This window comes from Neopelma chrysocephalum, unplaced genomic scaffold (assembly GCF_003984885.1).
Source record: "Neopelma chrysocephalum unplaced genomic scaffold, ASM398488v2 Primary Assembly neopelma1_23, whole genome shotgun sequence".
Taxonomy (NCBI): domain Eukaryota; kingdom Metazoa; phylum Chordata; class Aves; order Passeriformes; family Pipridae; genus Neopelma; species Neopelma chrysocephalum.
Window position 1 is genome coordinate 3,280,834 of NW_020897691.1, and position 15,033 is coordinate 3,295,866.

Below are 15,033 nucleotides of genomic sequence, written 5' to 3' on the forward strand. Positions count from 1 at the left end.
GAGTCCAGGAGAGAGATAGGGCCTCAATTCTTACTCACAGTCATGCTCAGGAGAATATGAACGAACATCATTCCTATTTTCTCCAGCTCAGTGTTTTTCAGTTGCTCATGCATAAAACTGAAATGTACCTAAATGAATTCATATCATCTGCAAAAAAGCCTCAAAAAGTAGAGGTGAAAGGTTTGTGCAGAAGGAAAATACTGCCACTGATGTAAACTGCAAGTGCAGGATGGTGAAATACAATGTGTACTTATAAAAATTTTTAGGCGTTAATAGTGCATTCATTTCTTGTGTTTAAAGAAATGTTCTGACTTCAAGGGTTTGTTAATTAAATCTCTCACTTCACTGTACTATTATGTTAATGCACAATTATTCATGTATTTTACAGCCAAAGAAAACAAACTGAGTTTCATACACCATTTTTAGAAAAATCAACATTATATTAACACTCATGTTCTTTCATATTATGCACTCAGTGCTCATAGTTATTGTAGTTAATTACTTTGTGGAAGCTTTTTTCAAAACATATTTTTTCTTTAAGTCCAAGGCACTTTCATTTAAGTTATAGAAAAATTGGGACATGAACAAAAGTGGTTTCCTCCTAGTACCACAACCTTGGCACAAGAGAAAGGGCTTTGAGTTATTAAGAAGAACATGTGTGGGAATACTGGCTCTCTCTTCTGAGGAGTGGGAAGGTTTTGTATGTACTGCTTTTGACTCAACATTACCTTGTTTGGTTTAGTACTGGTGCAGATTCTCATGTCTGAAAAGCCCCTTCAGCTCATCATAGTGATCTAATCCTGGACCTGGCAGCCCACTGGCTTACTGGGTCATGACAGTGGAGAAAAGAAATCTCTGCTTTAAAGACATGACAACAGTTACTCCCAAACTTCACTCCAATCTGTGCCACTATTTGGACTCCTCACACTGCTGTACAGCCTTCCATCGAAACATGCCTCTGAGTATGACTTGTAACTGCAGAAACTTAGAGATTTAATCCCATACGTATGACTACAGCGATGACTTTTAAGTTGGTATTTCCTGAAAGCTCAAGCAGTGACATAGATTGCTTGTGGGCTTGGGTATGAAATATCTCAGCTTGCTTTTTTTTTTCTGTTTTTTTTTTTCTCCCAAGTGTTTTAAAGGGATTTAAGATTGCCCGGAATGTCAGAAAATTAGTAGCTATATGTTTTAAATGAATCACCCACAAGCTGTAGCTACATAAAGTGAAAGGGCACTCTAGGTATAACACATCTGTGTGGGTGAGATTCACTACTCTACAATCGGGATCATATTCACTTATTTTTCTTTTACACATGCATTAGAAATCTATATTTCTTCCTTTAGGATCTCTACAGCCTGATAGTCTAAGCACCATCTAAAACTGCTGTTGTTCTGGCTGTGTAGGCAGATGTTGCCATTGGAGACTTGGTCTTCAGTGAGGGAAAGGTAGTTTGGCCACAGCTGGAATTTGATGCTGTAGAGAAAGGTCAGACATCTATACAGTGGAAAAAGGTAAAAACCCCTTGTGACCAGAGTAATGATTTCCTTATTGGTATCTTGAGTAGATCCCAGAATGGCAGGTTTTCATCATTCATTGCCAGGAAACGGTTTAATAATCCTGAAAAGACACAAAGTCCAAAATAGGAATTTTTGTCATCATGAGGTTTAGCATAAGCATGTGTGTGTACATAGCAAAAAAAGCCAGATTTTACAAAAAAATGAATTAGACTTGATTGATGTGTTCAAACCTGAACTCACAGGGATCAAGCTGGCAGAGGTTTTCACTGCAATGCTCATGAAGGTCTTGTCCACAGTACCTGAGAGAGAAACAAAAGGGAAAAGAGCAATTTATTATCCTGTTCATCTTGTAGATATCTCATCACCAGCCAAAAGAAACAATAAAAGCAGACTGTGCAGATCCTTTGCATCTCTTGGGGATGGAACAAAATCAACCTGCTTGTAATCAACTGTAAAAATACATGGTCTTTGGGAACGGCTCTCTCACAACTACACAAAACCTGTAGATGAAGCAGTGAGAGGGGTCACAGACACAGCATTATTTTAGCTTCTGAATTACGGATTTCTCATCTATCTTCTCGTTCTTATAGCTTGCAGGAACCTGAGCAGCTGTGTTTAGTAAACTTGACAGATCCTTTAAAGGAATTTTACTACGGTATTTACAATTTTAAACTTTGCTTGCATTCTCTGTTTCCTTAGAATGAGCCCGTGTGTGATTTTTATTTTTTTTCTTATTTTATGTGGTTATAATCATGTTAATATTAGTAAGTAATTACAGTTACGTAATAACTCAAAGTAACAAAAATAAAGTATATTTCTAGGATCTCTGTTGATTTGGCATCTGCAGACACAGGAAGGCATTCTTTAGTCAAGGACATTATGTAAATGTCTCCTGCTATACTTGCATATAAGATACACACATGTACATACTGTCATTTAGTGGACACTACTGTAGGTGAAGCTGAGCACTTGAAGTGTTTTCATCCCTGGCCCTTTGTCCTCTTCTAATGTGTTCTCTTCCACCTTAAATACTGAAATTACTTTCCATCTCTGTCATTTGGGATTAAAAACCATAAAAAACCATTTCTTCATTTTCTGGGCATCTTGTCTTACTTTTATTTGTCCTTATTAACTGCCTCTAAAAAACCAAGTACTTCAGTACCTGGAGGATGTCAAGCAGCATCACAATACTGAGAAAAAACTTATTCTGCCAAGATTTAGGACCCTTAAACTCATGTTACCGTGGCTAGATATCTATATTCACCCTAACAGAAGTGCTATTCTTGATGTGTTGCTCAGAAATGTTCTTTTTTAGTGTGAAAGAAAAAAAAAAAGGTAGACTTTTAGTGTATTTGATATAAAATTTCTCCTCTCCATACTCAAGTAAACTGCAATTTCTGCTAACTTACTGAAAGTTACATTCCTGAATGGAATTGTTGTGGGTGGATTTTCTTTAAAAAAAAACAAAAACAAAACCAAAAAACCACAATGTATTTGCAAAGAGTCATATGACTGGCTTGGAATTTTTTTCTCTTTATGTCTTTATATTATTCCTTTATTTAATACCTGAAAAGTTTTGTAGTAGAAGTTGTACAGTGGAGAGTCCAAGACAAAAATTAGCTATTATTTCACTTTGCTGTGAAATTACATTCTTTTGTTCTACTGGACCTCTACATGAAGAAGCACCACTGATGGACTCTCCTGGGGACCTCTGAGGAAAAGGTCTTATGAGTTGTAAACAAACTCTAAATCTTTTTCAGAGATTTTTCCTTTTCTTCAGAATTCTTGCCTCTTGGCAGACAGATGACATTCCTCCACTTCCAAATTCCACTTTGCTAAGAACTACTGAGAGACAGAAAATGCCATCAGAAGCATGTGAAAAGCAGGGGTTTTCCTTTTCACTGTGAAGGCAAGCTGGCTTGAAATGAACTCCATATCAGACAGCTCTACTTTCACTGAATACGACATTTTTTCTCCCATAGGCAAAATGCATTTCCTACAGCAAATTATATCTTGCCTCCTGAAAGCTCTAACGTGTCTCAAGTACTTTAAAGAGAAAAAGATAAATTCTGTGTTCTTTCTCATATGTATTTTTCGCTACTTACATTCAGATTTCAGTAAAATTAATTATTGGTTGTACATAGGGATTTTCATCACTTTCCACAACAGCCAAGCCTACTGTGTGGCAGTGGGGATGGAAAAAGGGTGCTACTGCCCCCCTGGTGCTGCCCGTGCAGGCAGGAGGGGGTCCGGCTGCTTTGGGATGTCTTTGGCCCCTCACTTCACTGGAGTTCAGCAGGTCATTTCAGCACGCCGTGGAGCTCCAGCACATTGCAGGAGACATGACTCCCCTTCAGTGCCAGCTGCAGGCATAAGGGCTCACCTAAGCCTTAATTGTACCTCACTAGCACTAGGAGAAGTGATGATGCATTTTAATAACAACGTAACTCAGTCCTCACCCGCATCTGCATTTTTCACGACTGGAGGAAAGCTACTATCCACTTCACATCCTGAGAGGAACACTGTGTGAAATACAGAATAAAGATACAAACAAGGCATGTCCAGGAGCTTCTTTTGAAGTTTTTCTTAATACAACTCCCACTTCAGCAAGCTGTAATTGAGTATTCTATTAATTCCTTTACTATGACTGGGATAAAATGCTATTTATTGATAATATCCATTGATTAGGAGAGAGTGTAATGAAATGTGGATTGCTTTTAGCCTGAAGCAGGTTTTAGCATGTTGTAGATCATTTCATGAGCACAAGATCTATTTGTTGCCTCCTGTGAGGGTTTAGGTGCGGATTGTTTTGGGACTTTTTTGGGGGGGGGGGGGGTTATTTTTTTTTCCTCTGGCACGGAGATTTTAGAAGTGAACCAGGTGATCTGCGCTGGGCAGGGCACGTCTCCAGGATGAAGGACCACCACCTCCCTAAGATCCTGCTTTATGGTGAACTTGCCTCCAGCTGCCGCAAGAGAGGAACTCCGAAGAAAAGATACAAGGACTCCCTGAAGCAACAACTCAGCCTCGGGCATATTGATCACCATAACTGGTCTACTCTGGCCTCTAACCGGGAGGCCTGGAGACACGCCATTTATAAGGCTGCTGATGCTTTTGAGAAAGCACGCAGGGTCACTCTTGAGGAGAAAAGACAACGCAGAAAGAATCGAGCCTTGCAGAATATACCATCTAAGGAGTCTTTCTGCTGTGCCTTTTGCAACCGGACATGCCTTTCTCGTATTGGCCTTTTTAGCTACCAACGCGCTTGCAAGAATCGTGGGTAGAGCCCTTCCCAAATTTTCGTTCGCGAAGCCTAGCCATGAGTTATATCAGTGGCAAGTAAATCTGACTGATATATATGTTGAAAAGAGAAAGATAGGAAAGAAGAAAGCAAACAAAGCATAATAGATATCAGATATTTGTTTTGTAAGGGGAAGGGAAAGTATCTTGCTATGCAACTCAAGGTCTGTTTACAAATGTAGTCGAAATATTTGGTGTTCTTGGAAGACAACTCTTTAATGATGACATATTTTCAGCATCACTCTGAAAAATGTGGTAAAATAAGAACATTTCAGAAAGGAAGGTAAGATTCACTGGTTTACTGGGGAAGAAAAGTGGAAAGAAATGAAGAAAAAGAGAACATACTCCTGGGAGGCATAGTCTGATAACAGAATATGTGCTAATTAAGTGCTAATAGTCCTGATTAAGTGCTAATATCTTTAATTATCAGGAAAGATGTGAAGAAAGGAGGAACAATTTTACTTTATTTTCATTTTCTAATTTATTTTATTATAACACTTCGGTGTCAGACACTGAAATTACTTGGTTATCAGGTATAGCTGTGTTTGCAGAGACCCTTCCTGGAGACCAGAACCTGTCCCTTGGCAGGCAGGAACAGGAACTGCCCTATCTCCAGAGTCCATGAGAACCACTGGAACTTCACCTGAGTGTTTCTTATCTCTTTTAAGGAACCTCAATTCTTTTTCCCTGGGTGTATTTTGAGTGAGCAATTTCTGGGCCTTTAAATGTGGCATAAACATAGAACTCCTGTTTTCAGGTGTATGTACCTGCTCTTAAATATAGGTAGAATACTTTAAAATACATATTTTTGTTGTTGTTTTAATATTTATGGTGTTTATGGTCCATTAGTTTTGCTTCTAATAAGATTGCAAGAATTATTTAGTATTCTGTTGATTTTGAGGTACCTTTCACATTATAGCAAGCTCTACTTTATATTGTTCTTTATTGAACTTAATAAAAAAAGGGAGAAATTTCTTCATTTTTTCTTAAGTAAGAAATATTATTTCATTGTTTTATCTATTCCTTTTAATTGTCTCAAAGGTACTTGCAGGTAATGGTATAGATGCTAGTAGAGTATAATGTAACATGCTGTATTTGAAGAGAAGCATGGTAGGATATGATGAATTTTTCCACAGGAACAAGTATCTGATCATGTATCTTGATAGTGACTCAACCCAGTGGGGTCTTCTGAGTCACTGAGAAGAAAGCTGTGAAAAGTGATTTGGATTATTATGTAGTCTCACTGATGTACTGGAAACTTTGTTTGTCATCTCCAGTTAAGGCTGAGATGTGCAATATGTATATCTGCACACATACATACATGTATATATTGTTATGTAAGCATATAGGTAGCTATAAAAGTGTTTTCTAATATGTAATATTTTCTTTCTTTTTTTACCTTCGTATTATATTTTGAATTAATACTGGGTGCTTGTGCATTGAGAAACTATCATTGTTGAGCTGAGAGGCGGTTGTCAGCAGGCTTTCAAAAGTGGATGGAAAGGCCTGTGGGCAAATGAAATGCCTTTTCTTTGGTTTGCAGGTTTGAAGGTGATGCCTAAAGGTGCTGAGGAAAAAAAACCTCTGGAGCAGTTAATTGAGGATGAGATAAGAAAAGGGTTTAATTTGTGCCTAGGCATAAGATTACAGGAAGCGCCTGCAGGCGATGTTTATGTTTATGTTTTACAATTTATAATACAAACCAATCCAAGCTTTGTCCATCCCGTAGCTATTGCCCTGGTCCACCCCTTGGCCCAGCCCCTGGGAATTGGGTCTGGGGGCTTTTCTTCATCATCTTCATCTTCTTCAGAGCACAAAGGGTACACGGTCACCCAGTTCTTGACTGTTCTCTTGCGGTTCAGACCAGGATTAGATGTCCTCAAGCGGAAGAGGCCTGCCTTGACAAAAGACTAAACATTTTCTACTGGAATTCGGAGGTAGAATTGATATGGGGAACATAGAATGGGGTAAGAGGGTTGAGGAATGTGTAAATTACTGTGCCAAATGGTGAGGGATATAATAGAGCTACTTCTAAAATCTACTTCTACTATGAACTACTTATAAAACTTATAAAATTAGGAAAATAAGAAAAAAACAGATGGACTTTACAGCATCAGAGGCTTCAGCCAGACACCTGGTGATGCCTGCACCTGTGCCAGAGGAGCAGGCATAGAGGTGCAAGGAGGAGATGTGATGTGTGCCCTGTCCTCAGCTGCCCCTGCTTTGAGCTGGACCTCTCCACTGATCCTGTCACTGGGCTATGAATCCTTCTCAACTACAAAGCTGGTAAGGAGTTGTGGTATGGTCAGCTCTCTGATCATAACAGGTTGCTTCAGTTTCAAAACAGTTTTAAGGGTCATAGAAAAATAGACAGCTGCACATATGCACCAAAAATCCTCCACAACTTATTCAGTTGTGCCTCTGTTCAACTGCTACCCCCTCATATCCAACAACCACATTTCTGCCTTGAGAATTATCTTTTTTTTTTGAAAGCTTATTCATAATGATCCACACGTAACAGGAAGAAAAACCTTTGACTTTCACTTGCAGCATGTTTCTTTAATTAAATCAATATCAATTCCAAGACATGTTAGTCTTATGTATTGATCCTGCAACTCCAGCTTCTATTTTATCAGCATGTTTCAGCTTCACAGACATCTAAGAGATTTCTAGATAAAAATTTCAGAATGGCAGATTATCCTGATTAGGCTTTAAAGAGATTAGGGATAAAATAAGATACACGACTAGTGTAAGGATGTGTGGAGTTATAAAATCACTCTGCATAGCTGGCATGCACAATCCACTTCATTGCTGAGGTCAAAAGGTGACTATGTTTGAACTGAGGTATAGGAAAGATAAATAAATATTTACGAGGATAGGATTGGATAGGAACTTCTACAATTCTTTTTTATATTCTTCTATTAGATACAGTGTTTTTCGAGCTTTTCCCAATGTATTTTTCTTTATCGTTTGGAATTATGTGCTTAATATGTCTTTGCTAGAAAGCTATATTTTACAGCTGGGAAAATGCAATTTCCATAAGTATGTTAAATAAAGCTAATATAACATTTTAAAATGAGAGTAATATATAAGTACAAACAACTTACATTGTACATAATGGAATTTATTATTAAATGAAATCCATTACTTTAAAAAAAAAATACACAGGATAAAAATCTACTGGAAAGAGGATGAGAGAGCCAGATGATGTTAAAAACTATTGCATGCGGATTGGAAGACATCCAGACATCCATTAAATAACTGAGCTTTTGTGCTTGTTATACACAGCTTTTTACCTTTTAAATGCACATCATTCCTCCTTTGCTCCTAAACAGATGCAGAAATATATACACGTCATCCAGGCGAATTACTAGACAAATAAAATAAATTTAAGAAATAACAATTAAATTTCCTACTAGTGGAAATAAAGAAGAGACAATGAGCCTAAATTCAGAAGGAAGCTTTCTAAATCATCCATAACTTTAACAAGAGAAGCTGAGAAGTGAGAATTTATTAGCAAAGTTTCCTAGTGATATCTGATCTGTCTTATTCTTCTTTAATTTTTTTTTCCTATTGTGAATTCTCAGAATGTTTACTTCTGCCTGTGCTTCCTGGATGTCCATCACACAACTTAGATTTTATAGGGACTTTTACACAGGCTAATGGGTGTTCAATGGTGGAAGACTTTGTAGCTAAACCTCGTAATCTAAATATGTGTGATATAGCAGTGACACGGCACTTCAGCAGAAACAGGAGTGGGGTCAGCAGCATGGCAGACAGGGTGACATTTCAGGGGACAGGAAATGTGGGTCATTTCAGCTATTTCTTCATGTCACAGCACTAGTCACCTGACAGTCTGTAGATCTCTGTGCTGCATTTCATTTACTTTGTCAGCTATTACCATTTGGCACTTATGAAGAGAGAGTAAATTTTGTGTCCTTTGTTCAGCATTTCCCCCTCCAAATCTTGTGTGTAAGCATACTTCCTATATGGTCTTTTTGAGAAAAGAGCAATCACAAAAATCTCCTCTATAGCCCTTACATTTTTAATAAGCTTTTGACTTTATTTTGTGTAAAGTGTCAGGGAATTACTTTTGCTCAGAAATGTTTCTCTGCTCATTTCATACATTTTCCCACTCAGTGTTCAGTTAGTCAGTCACAGCCTCTGCTTTGAAGCAAGTCTGCCTTCAGAAACACTGTACCCACCAGATCATTAGTAATTCAGTGAATCTTTCTGGCACATGCCTTATAAAACCCTCAGGGCATTTCAATATTGTCTCAGACAAAATATCCCTAACTAAAAAACCAAAACCAAAAAACACAGTCCTTCTTTCCAAATTTCACATATTCAAACCTAAAAATGCTAGAAGGATGATCAAACATAGGCAGTTAACCTTTCTGCAGCAGAATGGGAGCAATAGGATTTACCCTGTGTCTAACATGGATTCATTTTGTATATATTTTAAATTGCACATATAGTATTTTTCTTTTCTAAATATTCCGAAGTCTTAGCTAAAGTTCAATACTGTAGTAGAATCAAAGAAGAGTGGCCAGATTTTTTAGGATTTCACTATAACTTCAGGAAAGTTATCAAGTTTTTTAAGTTGCCAGTATAACAGTTTCTAATGCAAATATTATAATTATAATGTGCATTTTCCTTGAGCATAGTCTTCTTGCTCAGATACTTCAAAGTTTCCTATCATAATAGTTTTCACATGCATAAGGAATGCCAGATAATTCTTAGTCTAACCATGGACTGAGGAAAGCACTTTTCCTTCAGGCTAATACATGATAAGTCATAACTGCAAATATAAGAGGAATATGTGTTATGAAACTATATGGCACATCCCTTTTTAATATTTTGAAGTTGAATTCTAAAAATTGATAATCTGTGTATGCCATAAAAGCCGGAGATAACCTTCCAACCATTGGTACTAGAAAGGGAGTCCTGGTAACATCTGTTTCTCTCAAGTGCATTGGTCTTACAAAAACACATAGACAAAGATGAGGTTTAAGTATGAGAATATATGCAGTCTTGCCAGCAATGTTTCATGAACTGCAGCACCTAATCACTAAAGTTTCATGCTCTGCTCTACTTCTTATTTCCCAAGTGCAAGAATCATACTTCATATTAAGGACCACATTAGTTGTGGTGTCTCTACCTCCATAATGACCTGGCTTGTCCAGGATAAATCAGAAGGTGATGGGCAGAGCTACTCCATCTCCCCTGCTAGGAAGTGGTAACCATTCACACAACAACCCCCTCGCTTAAAAGATATGGCACTTACTTTTTAATTCTTACGTTACTAAAGGACTGCAATTATTCAAGATGACTAGTCATATCTGGAAATTTGTATTCTAATGTTCTTCAGTCTTACAAGGAGTTCATTCCTTTCCCTTCTATTTTCTGTATTTCCTATTCCAACAGTTGCCACATGATTATTTTTTAGAGATTTTTGTTTGTTTTTTTTTTCCATTTGTAGAAATACTGCATAAATATTTAGTTACATTACAGTCATGAAACAAATTTAAAGCAGTAGAAAACTAACCCAAATAAAACAAAATTCTGCTTTATTTCCCCTGTTCAGGACAACTTAGAATACTTAGAAATTGTAACTTGTGTCAATGCAAGTTGTAATAGTGTGTGATCCATAAAGGACTTTGGAAAAGTTGCTGGGTTATCTGCTCCTCTTCTGCCTTTAACTCTGGTGCTCTGGCTTACAAGAACATACTTTTCTAAATAGGTCTTTTTGTCCCTCCAACAAGGCAACCATTACCCTTTCACAGAAAACCCTCAGCAGGGGACTGCTGAAATTTCTCCATTAGCAGACACAATGAAAGAACACAGCCTAAAAAGGTTATCATACTGAACATGGTGCCTGGAGACACATTGAGAAAACCCACTGGGGTAATAGTAATCACAATAGGAGGTGCTACACTTTTGTAATAGAAAGAAAGGACCTATAAATATGGGTTAACCATGAATTAAAACACTTTTTTTTTTGCCTATTCTGTGTTTAAGATCCAATTACATTTGACTCTGGTATGTGATTAATCTCCTTTTTCTGCTTCTAGATAAAAGATATGTTAATTTTTCTGAAATAATTAGGTCTAGTCGCCACCACAGCACCAAGGTTGTGATCAATGCTCCATATTGCCTTCCATCCCACATAGAGAATATATCCATATCCAAAGGAAATGGTATATATTTCTTCATCCTTAATACCTGTTGTTGGTTTCTTATGGTGTCTAGGCAGTACAGAGCTTCTGGAAGCCCTCCAAATATTTCAAGCTTCAGGAGAAAATTAGGTTTTAATAGAGTATCTCTTCTGTGGTTCTGTGGAAAATCTATGGTTCTGTGCATAAGCACTGGAAAGAAAATTCTTGCAGTTCTCATGTATAAAGAAAGCTCTGATATCAATATCTCTGTAGCTGACTAATCAGATGGTTCAGAAAATATTGGTATGATCTCTAAATATGCTGTCTTCCCGTGACATCATTGACATGCTGGATTTTTGTTGTTGTTTTGTATTTTTATGTTGTAGAAAACTGTGTCATTGAACACACTTCCCTTTCTGTGAAATTTCTGATGGTGTCAGCTGACTTCTAGTATCAATGTTCTTGTGACACTTTGAGGATTACCTGGGGTAGCTCAAATTTAGCTGCCCTTGGCCCTTCCCTCTGACAACTCAGGACTTTGCGTTTTTGCTGTTACTTTTCTCAGAAAATAATCACTGGGGTTTTTTTCTTCCTCATGCAGACCACTGAATCCTATAGGTTTCTAAAATGACTGATGAACTCATTGGTTGAATTTGTTTTTGCCACAGGGAAGGAGGAAGTGTTGCTCTCCTCCTGTTTTGTGGACAAGTATTATTTAATGAAAATAAAACCTATCTGGAAATGACAACTGCTTTTGTATACATGCCTCTTTTATTTAGCAGTCACTCAGACTTTGCAAGGATACCCCAGAAAGTGCCAAGTCACAGGGGACAAATTTATTTTCATTACTATTACATACCTATGGATTCTCTGATGGTGTCTGTGCTGGATAAGAAGACAGACTGGGAAAGATATGTTGCCTGGAAAAGCATAAATGGGATCTAAAGGGACCTGTTACTTGATAATTCACCCACCAGACTGACAGTTTTTCCCCAGTCTATTGTTGTGTGTTTATGAATTCTTATGCACCTCAGTTTATTGTTAAATTTTATGAATTCTGTCATATCTCCATATTGCCCCCCTTTTCTCCCTCAGATTTTCCCTCCAAAAGTTGTTTGTCACCCTGTCTCCCCAGTTTTCCCGCTCCTCTGCTGCTCATTGGTCACAGCCTGCCACCATGCAGGGAGAGCTACTATTGGCTCATTTCCTCAGAGACCCGGGAGTTCCGCCCACCTTTCCCCTATCCCCCTATCACACTTTTCCCTGAGTTGTCAATCTCTTGTGCCTCCCCAGGTTAGAATCCACCCCTCAAACCTACGTTATTTAAACCCTTGTTCCCCCCAAATAAACGGCATTGCTGCACGAGACCTCAACTGTGTCAGAACCCTTATTGCAGTGCCCGGTCCCATTTCCCTTCCCCCCGCGGACCGCGGCAGGTGTCTTTCTTTAAGATCAGGGGAATGCTCACAAGTCTACGTGATTATATCTAAATAATTTGCATATGATATTTCAGAGTAAGTTGTGACTAGTGTTTTAGTACTTGATTTTCGTTGCCTCTCAATGGCTCCCATACTTCCTTTGATTCATGCAAGGAAAGAAAAGATTATAAAATTAAATGAATACTCTTAGAATATCCTTCATAATACATGATACCAGATGTTTCAAATTTTCCATGGTTTTGCTCACCAAAACACAGAATTCTTAAATTTCTCTATATATTATACTATTTATTCCTGGAGTGAGATTCTTAAACAGTTGCCACAGTTTCTTTCATTGTGGTCAATAAAACAATCCAAAAATGCAAATGCTTTTCAAATCATGTTCTCAGCAACATTTGATGGATCCTCCTGGGTGAAAGGCTGTTATGTGAGTATGTCTGTCATCATTACCTGTCTCCAAAGCATGGATGCAGAAGATATTCTTAGCCAGCAGTCTGATTACGCCAAGTACCAAAATAGTTGACAAATTGAAATGAGATTTGCTGCTAGCCCTATATCAATCAGAGAATGAGAATTCCATTCTGTGGGCAAACAATACTGTAGGCAATTTCTATGGAAATTAGATGTTTTTCAAGAGTTTTAAGCTGTTATACTGTTCATAAGAAGGCGTAGTACAAAAAGAATGATAGGAATAACACTGTCCCTGTATGTGAGTGTTATAAGTGTGGTGTTTCAGAGATGTGTCATGCAGAATCAGGCAATGTTTTCCTGATGAGTAAAGACATCAAAGGAAGTAAGAGGAAAACTGTAGAAGCAGGAAGTCTAGATACAAAGTTAAAATGATGATTTAACTATTATACTAGAGGCATGATGTATTAAATGAAAGCTGAAATATTAATGTGAAAGGATGTAGTTTGAACAGCTAGTGTTGTTCTTCAAACAGCAAACTAAAATTAGGAGATTGAGGTATTTGTTTCATATCAATCATGATGAGTGTGCTAAAGCACATTCTAGGTTACTAGAAGAATTGGCTATTGAGATCTCAGTGTTCAAAGCATTGACTGTGAATATTCAAGAAAAATAAAGAAAATAAATAAAATTGAAGACCGGAGCTGTCTTCAGAAAGGATAAAAAAGTAGGAGTTTGTAACTTGCAGATATGATCAGATTAATTTTGACCTCTAGAAAAATGCTGAAACAAACAAGTGAACTCTGAAAATGTACAAGAAAAGCAATTAAATGAGTGATGTTCAATCTGGAACAGAAAAAAATGAATCATATCTGGTAAATCTTATAAGCAATCTGTGGAAATGTTGTCTAGATGGAAGCACTGTAGCATGGATCTAATGGCTGGATAAACCTTTCTGAGAGAGTAAGTATCAGTGTACCCAAATGGAAGGATGTGCAAGTGAGATTCTGTAGAGGTTAATATTTCATTAAAAAGCAGAATGAAAGAATAGAGATTGTGCTAATTACATTTGTAGATGCATTTAAGCTGGGAGTGGCTGCTGAAAGATGACTTCAAAATTAAAATGACCTTGTAAAACTGGAGACTAAAAGACAATAATTAAAATTCAACAAGTATAAGATACTGTGCTTCTGCAGAAATAATTGCTCATGCAGGATTGAGAACATCTAGCTAAACATCAGAAAACAACCTGGGTGTAATAGAAAATTATATTTAAACATGAACAAGCAATACTATGCTGTATCAATAGTCAAATCCCATGGAGGGATTTATTTACAGGAGTACAAAGACAGTAAATAATCCTTTCATTATACAGTTTTGGGAAGGTCTCAGCTGGATTACCTTGTCTATCTTCAACCCTTCAAAACAGATGCAAACTAGATGGAAAGATGTCATCTGGATGGATAATGGCCATCAGAAGATGGAAAGCAATCATCACAAATTTAGAAAGTATGATGGCATGAGGAAAGTCCAAAGGAACTGGGGTTTGAATAATATTAAGAGGAAAGCAAGAGCAAATTTTTAAACATCTAAGATGTGCCAGCAAAGGTGAAACAGAGCTAGTAACTGAAACAGATTTCCTGAGGGAGGCCTAGTGCCTCTTTATCAGCAGATTTTTGAGCACCAGTTTACAGCCTTTCCCATGCCTGTGATTCCAGTTTGATCACAAACTAACATGCATATTTCTGCTGTCCTCCATGTGTTAATTCTTATTACATAGAATACAGATAGATATTTATGCCTATTTGAATCAAAATTCAGCAGTGTGCCTGAAAACCACAGGAACCTCACTTGATTACCAGACGTAGTGTTTGGAATCAGGATTTCAACTACAGCTTGGATATCAAGTAGTAAAACTTGGCTGTGGTGAAAATGGAAGGAAATGTCATTGAATGAATTAGTTTTGTCCTCTCCTGGATTTAAGTTATTCATTCTTTAGCCATGTAGATCATACACAAGCAGACAAAAATAAAATATGGAGAACATTTTGCCAATTATTTCTTGACCTCTTGCACAGCTCTCAGCTTACTGGAAGCCAAGTAGGGCAGTCAAGTGATACAGGACAGTTAAGTCTTTGCCATAATTGTTTTCATAACACATAATACATTCTGGTGACAGATGCTTCCTCTAGTCTGCAATCGTACTAG